At 41.7% G+C, this 8,955-nt stretch overlaps 1 long non-coding RNA gene across 1 annotated transcript; it reads right to left on the minus strand.

Annotated features, from left to right (window-relative positions):
* Positions 1 to 3,619: 3,619 nt before the first annotated feature.
* Positions 3,620 to 8,682, minus strand: LOC120509900. Its single transcript, XR_005629367.1, has 3 exons — positions 8,591 to 8,682; positions 4,809 to 4,834; positions 3,620 to 4,330 (listed from the first exon to the last, which is right to left on the minus strand). It is a non-coding gene; the product is annotated as an uncharacterized LOC120509900 (long non-coding RNA).
* Between the last annotated feature and the right edge of the window lie 273 nt (positions 8,683 to 8,955).

Raw genomic sequence — 8,955 nt, forward strand, 5'->3', positions numbered from 1 at the left:
GCTTTAACAGCTTGTAAGCCCTAAGATCACTTCTCTGCACAGGGATGCTTAATGACTGGAACTGGATTAGAAACCCTTGCTGACCACAGCTTTCTGTGCAGCCCTTTTCTATGGACAGCACTAAATTAGCTACCTTTGTGCTGTGCCTGATGCCTGCCCAGGGGGTTAGGGACATGTTTGTTCTGCAAAACCATGGCGACAAAGTTGGCAATTAGCACCAAGTTTGGCTATTCCCCTGAGCAGGATTTACCCCATGAACTTCATTTACCCGGCACCAAGCAGCCAGCAGTGTCACAATGATGCATTTAATACAGTCAGGACTGGATTTGAATACAGTAATAATGAAAGACACTGTAACCTACTAATCTACATTTGTATTTCTTTTTTAACTGCCTCAATAATCATCTCTTTGCTCTTGCACGGCAAAGCTAATGCACTAAAGATCACCTACTGAATGGAGCAATCACATCATTCTCTCAAAGTATAACTTCTTTTAATAGATTTACACAATGCATTAAATTCAATACAAAACAAAAATAATATATATATGCAGGAGAAAAATGTTTCTGAATGAGATCTGGAGATGAATAAAAAAATGAAATAATAGATGAATAGACAAAAAAATGAAAAAAGACAACATACAGTTTACTGAATAGATGAACAGTTGATAGTGTCATGACTGATGGTTTTCAAAGCAGACTTATTTAATGAGAATTCACAACCCTTAAATGGAAGAATCTTCACTCTGTTCTGTGTTTATGTGGTGTTCAGAACAGTATGGCACTGGTCTGCCACCAGGGTTCCAAGGGTGCTTCAGTGGTACAAATAAAAACCAGCAGCAGATGAAAAGTGATTATTAGAAAATATTAACAGCTTAGCTTAACTTCTGGTACTATGAAATTAGGGCCTGGATTTCAACACAATTCTGAGTTACTGATCAATTTTGCCAGCTGCATCCTTTTTATAGTTTGTACAACTCTTTTCATTCTGAAGTTAGATGGATTCTGATAGCACTGATGGTCCTCTGAAGTTATTTTTAATTAATTATTTATTAATATTGATATTTTATTATTTATATTTTAATGTATTTTATTTTATAAAATTATTATTTACTATATTTTTATTATGTTCTTTCTATATTACAGTACAGAGTTCCTTGGGCAGAAAAGAAACCCTAATTGTGTTGTGTCTCTGTACTTAATGCCCTGCAGTGCAGTACAAAGTGCTGAACATGACTGTAGAATGAGTTAAGGAAAAGAAGATAAACATTTGATATGGAATGGATCTTGTGAATGAGATATGAATTTGAGAGCCTTTTTTTAATGAGGATGAGCCATATGTTAATATTTACGGCTGCTATGCTCATAAGGAAGAGAACTAAATACCTTTCTCATTAAATACGATGTGGTAATATGAGGAAAAAGACTTTATCCCAGCATTCATCTGTGTCTGTCCAAACAGAGCGACTGGGCAAAATGCCTGTCCAAGGAAATGGCAAACTAGGCCTTGTCATTTCTAAAGTTTATTCATACTTAAGGTGTACTTAGCCATTTCCTTATAATTTTCTGTATTAGGTAAAGCTGAAACACTTGAAACCATGCTATGGTGAGGAGAAAAATAACTTTGTATGGATAGCATAACCTTCCAAGAAGGCAGCAAGTGCTCAAAGACTTGGTGTATTTCTCCTGTAAAGACAGCAATGTTTGGGCAATGCATCAAGGGCAGAGGAAGAGAAGAATATATATTCTATATATAAAATACATAGCATCATATATAGAAAATATATATGATATATAATATATATAAAATATATGTTATAGAATATATAGAACATGCTATTTATTTTATATAGAATATATAAAATAAATAGCATAATGACTCCAAAAGTTATGTGAAGCCAACATAAACTAGGCAGGGCTAGCTGTGCCATGCTTTGCTTGTAAAATAGGTAAGGAAATAAATCCACTGCTATTTAAAAAAGGCATAAACCAGCAGAAGAGCACTCACGTGCTTATAGTATCATTTAATACATATATTTAGCTTAATCCAAGCGGTTAACAAGTCTTGGAAAACAAAGCAAAACCACTTTATCTTGGTTCAAGCAAAGCACTTGAAGGCAGGTTCCCCTAGGAAATGAGGTTTGTGTGATTGCACTGCCAGTCCATCTGTCTCTCCAATAACTTCTCAACCTCGGGCCTGTTTCAGCCAAATTCTGCACAGACATGACACTCCCAGCAAAGCTGAGTGAGCACAAAGTTCAAGGAGCTGGCAGCTCAATAGAAAGAGAGGGAGCTCCACCAGTGCCCCCACGAAAGCAGCTCTGCCCAGTGAGCTCAGCAGTTCCTCGCTCCCCCTGGCCAGCTCCTCATCCGAGCCAACTGCAGTCCCTGCTGCCATTGCCCAGCTGGCAGCTGGGGAGAAGGAAGGGAAGCAAAGGTGGCTGGAGGGGAGGGAACCACAGGGGACACAGAGGGAGCAGGGGTTGAGGGGTGGGCAAAGAGATGGGAGGCAAGGATTCCAATCCAGGCAGCCAGGATTCATTAGTCCCACTGCCACAGAACAACTTGCTTCTCAGCATTACAGCTCAGCCAAGAAACCACTAAAAGGAGTTATTCGCACAGCTCTGTTGATACTGCATTTTCTAAATCTTTATTTGATGGCATTTTGGATCCTGTCTCCAGGATCCGGTCTCCTTCTCCAGGGAGAAGATTTGATCAATCCTCAGCAAGCTGAACCAAACATTTGCATGGATGAGGGAAGGAAAAGATGTATAACATCAATCTAGAGGTGCAAACATCAGGTTGCCTTAAATATGCCAGAGGAGAACTTGTTTCCTTCCAAAGGGGGATATTTTCTGTTTCTTTTCATCTGCAGCATTGTACCCTACATTTTACTCTGCTTGGGAATAGTAGAATGTGTGAGTAAGGACAGAGTTTACTAAATGCTGAATTAGTTGGGATTGATTTAATCGTTTAGGCTTTTACTTGTGCTTAGAGAAAGGTGCTGGACTTTGAAGAAGTTGTTTGATGCCATTTTTTCTGAGGGGGATGTAAACCGATTCTCCTCCTTTTTCTATAAAGGACCCCATAAAAATTGTCCTGTGACATACACAAAAGGACACCACAAAAGAAATAGCCCAGTTGACAGAAAGCACCCCAGACAGAGGTATTTGTGAGCTATACATCAATCCCTGCTCTGTCAAAAAGTGACTAGATAACATAAAAGTAGCCAGGTCAGTCTAGAATACAAAGTCTTACAAGGATAATCTCCCATTTTTTCCCATGTAACAAGACCTGTGACATCAGCTCCATTATTATGGTACCCTTCATTGCCGAATGTCATTAAGCATGAGTGATATCCAAAATCAGCTTCAGTTCTGCTCCAGGTAGGGTAGAGACCCAGCCATTAACAGGGTGCTTGACAAGGACAGAAACAGAATTATCAAAATTATGAGTTCTAGTGTCTATCAGATCAGTAGCTGGTACTTAAAAGTCCAGCTGTTATTTCTTTTAGACAAAGAATCCCTGAAGGAGTAGTACAAACTCATGGAAAGCCTTTTCTGCAGACAATTTATTTTTTTTTAAGTGCAGAAATTTAACTTTCCCATGGTTTGCTCCCAATACTAGCAGTGGCTGAGGTTCCCAAAGAACAGGTTCAATACCCATGGGAGGGAGAAGTTTGGACTATTCTTCAATGCCTTGCCAGCTACAGGGTGGTCCTAGAAACACCTGGGCCTCAATCTTCCTGATAAATTGTCCCATCCCTGTGCTGTGTCTGCCTAAACCATCTGAAGGTATCTCCTACAGCTTGTCCTGAAAACCTGGCCCTGAGTTACCATGTGACTTCCAGAGGACCTCTGGGGGCTCCTTCTGAACTGCAACTGAGATGTGGGAATAGCAGAGAATGAAAAATACTGCTATGTGCCCAGTTCTCTCCCACTTATTCTCAGAACAAGTGGCCAAAGCACATTGCATTGCAGAGAAAAAGAGTCTTGATCATTGAGTTCAGATGTAACATGCAGCACCTTCCTAGAGAGAAAAAGCAGCAGAATTTGCCCATGAACAGTGTTATCACTTGGGCTCTGTGTTCTGCAGAGCTAAGGGAAAGTTAAGGGGCAGGAGCCAGAAAGGACCAAGCAAACTCTCATGGAGCTGGCCTGGACCTCTAACAGTGAAGCCAAAAGTCTTTGCTGAAGAGAAGCAGAATTGTTCCAGGAGTGTGGAGGGGTGCAAAGAGCTCTGGAGCAAAGTTAAAGACAGCTGTGGGAGATGGCTGTACTCACTCTCCTGCCCAGAGTGTGCCAGCCTTTTCTCTATTCTCTAGGTGCCACCTAATGAGTGGTGGAAGGAAAAAAAGATAAAACCATAAGGTGGTCATGGTGGGGAGGAATGATGTTGCACACCAGAGAATGCACAGCTGCTTTGCTGGTGGCCAAAGCTGGATGCAATTCTTCCCCACTGCTGGCCTTCCAGCTGAACTGACACTTTCACAGTGCTACAATGAACATGTGAGAGCTGCAGGCCCAAGAAGGCCCAGATCATTCTCTCATTCTCCATTCAACTGGCACTTGTGTTCTTAGATTTCCTTTAGTCCAGACAAGGACTCTGAAGGGCTGAACAACTCCACAGCCAGCAAATAAATTCAGAGTATATCAGTGTCCCATATAATGCAGCACTGACCCCCCATCTGTTGAAAACAGATACAGTAGGAGACACCAGCTATGAAATGCCCCATGTGAGCTAAAAAATCCCTCGTTTAGGAAGCAAGCAGGACTCCACTCCAGGGATGTGCTTCAGCAGCAGACTTACCTCTATGCAGCAGCACCTAGGGTTGCCTGAAAGAAAAAAGAGGATTACAGGGCATTTGAAACATTACTTTTTTTTCTGCTGAACAGGACTTGCATTAATCCTACCTCAGAAGAGCTCACAACTGAAATGCATTTAATAATTAACTTCTCTTCATCAGATGATAAGGAAAGGTGAAATTTTGCTGTGCTTCAGGAAGGGAATGCAGCCATGGCTCTCTGCACAGCAGCTGTAACCAAAAGTTCCCAAGATCCAAGTTTGTTCTGACACAAATCCTTCCATGAATCTGTCACTGGCCTTCAGCACCATGGCTCTTCTATGGATTCAAATCAGGATGTGAATGACAGTGATCTCAGCAAAGCAGAGATCATCCTGCAGCTCTCTGGATCTTCTGTGGCAGCACCAGGTAACATCCTTAGAAACAAAGCTTTAATTGAACTTGAGTGACTAATATGTTCAAACCAGAAATTTTCCTGTGGGCTTTAAAAATTTAATTATATTCCATCCCCAAATTTTCCTCGTGCTACTCATTGAAAATACACAGCTGCACTGGTGAAGCTGTCAGTGAAAGGAAGCAAGAGGTTTTGGCAGCTGCACAGAGGGGAAGAGGTGAGGCCCTGGACTCATGAGAAGGCGTTGGAGACAGTTTAGGCTTGGAGATCTCTGGAGTCTGATGACATTTTTGGCGATCTGAAGAAAACTCATTTCATCCCCACCCTTCTGTGAATAAGGCAGAGGTGAGTAGGTTACCAGGCAGCAGGTCTTGGTCCCAGCTCTTGCTGCAGCAGCTCGTATGGCCACAGGCAAAGTGTGCTTGCTTCCCTCCTTCATCTGCAGGAAGGAGGATGTGCACTTTCCAACATGAACATCCACATCTGAGGCGCTCTGGGAAGAGGATTCTTAGCTCTAAGAAACAGATGAGTTGGAGCCGAAAAGTGCTTAAGGTACAGGATGGTGTTACCAGCATGGATTTTTAGCTCAGGAGCATTGCGTGCCCATGCTGATATTCCCAGCATGGATTTTTTAGCCCAGGAGCATTGCATGCCCATGCTGATATTCCCAGCATGGATTTTTTAGCCCAGGAGCATTGCATGCCCATGTTGATGTTTCCAGCATGGATTTTGGTTTAGGAGCATTGCTCACACAATTCTGAGCTAGAGGATCTTCTCAGCAAAAATGTCCAGACATGCAAGTCACTGTGAAAGAGCTGCACTGAGCAAAAGAACAGCCTTCCTGGTATTTATATTCCTGATATTTATATTCCTTCCTTCTCTGAGACACAGAAATGTATTTTCACTCTGTCTGAAGCACCTTCTCCTACATTTATACAGCCCTCACCAATGGAGAGGGAGCCAGCAGCACAGCTCCAAGGCATTGGCATGGAATTAACAGGAATAACAATAATTTAGACAACTTATTTTCAACCTATATTTCAGTAACTCAGAATGTAACAGAGAAGAGCGAAACCCCGAAGATTCTAATAAACTCTTAGGATTGTGAAATACCATAGAGGAAAAATAAATCATCACCTTCAGAACAAGTCTGCCTGAATAAAACAGGACTTTCCCATGCAAGAGATGCTATTTCAGTGGGTAAAAAGTGCTATATAAATATTGATTAATATTGATTCTACTGCTGTTGTTTGAGTGCCTACAGTAAATATGGCAGAAATATCTCCTTACCAGCTATGCAGTACAGCAAAACATTTTAACACAGCAAAGACAGCTTTCAAAGCCTAACTTTAAAGGGATTCAATACCAAAGTCACAGGGTATTACACCTTCACTGACATTAGTATCAGCCTGGCTGAGAATTGCAGTTGATCTCAGAATTTTATCCCTGAACTAGGCTTAATTTTAAACATGTGAACAATGAATATTCACAGATTTTGCCTCATTCAGAGCTGCTTCCCCATCCCTTTGGTGCAGTAAAGCCTTTCTAACGCTGCTTCAGAAGCACTCTGCCTTACACACCTCACAGACCCTGATGAACTGGTCATACCTGAGGTGCTGTAAATCACGACCTGCTTCTTCAGATGACACAAAAGTAGCACAAGTACACCCTCTGATGCTGTGCAAAACCCTCCTGCCACTTCTGCAGCTCTCCTTGATGTGGTAATGCAACAGCAGACCAAAAGGAAACGTGCAGCTCTCAGCAGCATACACCAATGAGGGGACCAAAATAGGTTTATCAAAGAAAAATGTGACTCTGACCCATCCTTGGAACCAAATCAAAGAGTATCTAATGGCAGCACTAGGTCTCCAAGAAGAAAACAAAGCTAAACTAGTTTAAAATAGATCCAAAGAAGAATATGTGGTTTTTTTTGTTGTGGTCACTGCCAGCCAGATTATGATTGGTTACAAATGTTAAGAGCCCTTGAGCTGCTCAAGTTCCTAATCCATCAAATTGGCCATCACTATGTGCCAAGCAATGACCTCAGTCAGAAGCCATAAATCACTGCTCAGTTCAAGAACCAAACCTGCAAGCTCCCTCCAGTGTCACTCCTCTCTGCACTTGTGCCTGGGGCAGGCAGGCTGCCCAGGGCTTGGGATTAGCTGATTTACAGGCAGGAAGACTAAAGAGCTCTCAACTCCAAGTACCAAATTCTGCATTTACAGAAGCTAGCATGGAGCAGATTGAATAAAAAAAAGGCAATAAAAACCAGAGTGTTTGCTTTGCAGGTGGGTTAAGAGTTGAAAGTTCTGCTTCCTCACAGCGTGATCCCAGTAAAAGACTTAAAGGACATGTAAGAAGTTGTATCGGATTTTCTATCTCCTGTCCCTCTAATTTTCTAATTGTTAATCCTCTTCAGGGCATCACCAGCTACCCTGCAGTTACTACACTTTGCAAAGAGTGCCAAAGATGTGACGTTCACCAATACAAATTTAAATTCTCAGGAAGTTCACTCCATTCTAAAGAAGAGGAATCTCTAGCTGTGCTCTGTTTGGCATCAACACCACAGATGATGAAGCCTTTTTTTAAGTGTGAAAGTTAGTTCATCTTTACCTATATAAAGCAGATACTCAATTACACCTTTCCACAGTAGGAAGTGTATGATCAAAGTGACCTTAACAAAACCTGTTGTTACAAGGATTTTGAGGATCCAAGAGAATGTAGGCAGAAAGGAATATTTCAAACAGTAGAGAATAAGTGTAGTTATATTTTTCCCCACTGAGCACTTCATGGCAAACTGTGTTTCCTGTGGTAGGACAGCTTTCATGAAGCCTTTCCCCATCTCTCTCTATTCCAGTGATTTTCAGTCTTTTTTTATATATTTATCTGTTTGTGTTTCCATACCTATATCTATGACATATATATTTATTTAAGAGACAATAAGCAACATATGTTACAATAAAAATACACATTGAAGTGTCGTACCACTAAATGTAAATATTTCCAAGGCAGTTTGGAGCTGAAGACTGTGTCTGCATTAATAATACCCTCCAAAATCTTTTAATCTCACAAACTTTCTACACATCCCAAATTAGGCTGTGGCAATTACAGCAAAGTCCACTCATATTATTCATTCAAATTTAAACATAAGAGTCAGTCTTTGCAGGACCAGATTGTATTTTGGCAACAAAATCTTACCTCTCACAGTCCAAAGCAGAACCTTAAATGACAATTCATCAGAATTAAAAGCATTGACAAGGGAATTTTTTGGGCTTGCATACACTTTTATTTTTAAGTGTTTTTGGCAGCTAACTCCAACTTTCAAATTCCATTAAAATTCTGTGGAATTACCTTCTATGCTGAAAGGACATAAAGCAATGAGAATGGATTTACCTTCTTGCTGCCTCCTGTTGCAGTTGAGCCAGCCACAATCCCCAGAGTGCCCCCACACAATTCCAGAAGGCTTCAGCCCATGCAGAATAACACCAAGGCCCTTCAGGAGGCTGCAAGCTGTGCCCTTCTTGTCCTTCAGCCCCCTTTATGCCCTGCTGTTGGTGCAGTGCCCCTGTGTGCCCTCTGCTCCCTGCGGGGTTGGGCAGCACCCCTGGGCACTCCATGGCTCCTCACCTTCAATAGCATTCACCTGTGCTGCACAGCTGCAGCCCGTTAGGGACCAATTAGGGACCAATTAGGGATCAATTAGGGATCAATTAGGGATCAGCCCCAGTCACCACCAACCGAGCGAGTGCCCACAGTTT

The sequence above is a fragment of the Passer montanus genome, unplaced genomic scaffold (assembly GCF_014805655.1).
Source record: "Passer montanus isolate IOZ18808 unplaced genomic scaffold, ASM1480565v1 scaffold54, whole genome shotgun sequence".
Lineage (NCBI taxonomy): Eukaryota > Metazoa > Chordata > Aves > Passeriformes > Passeridae > Passer > Passer montanus.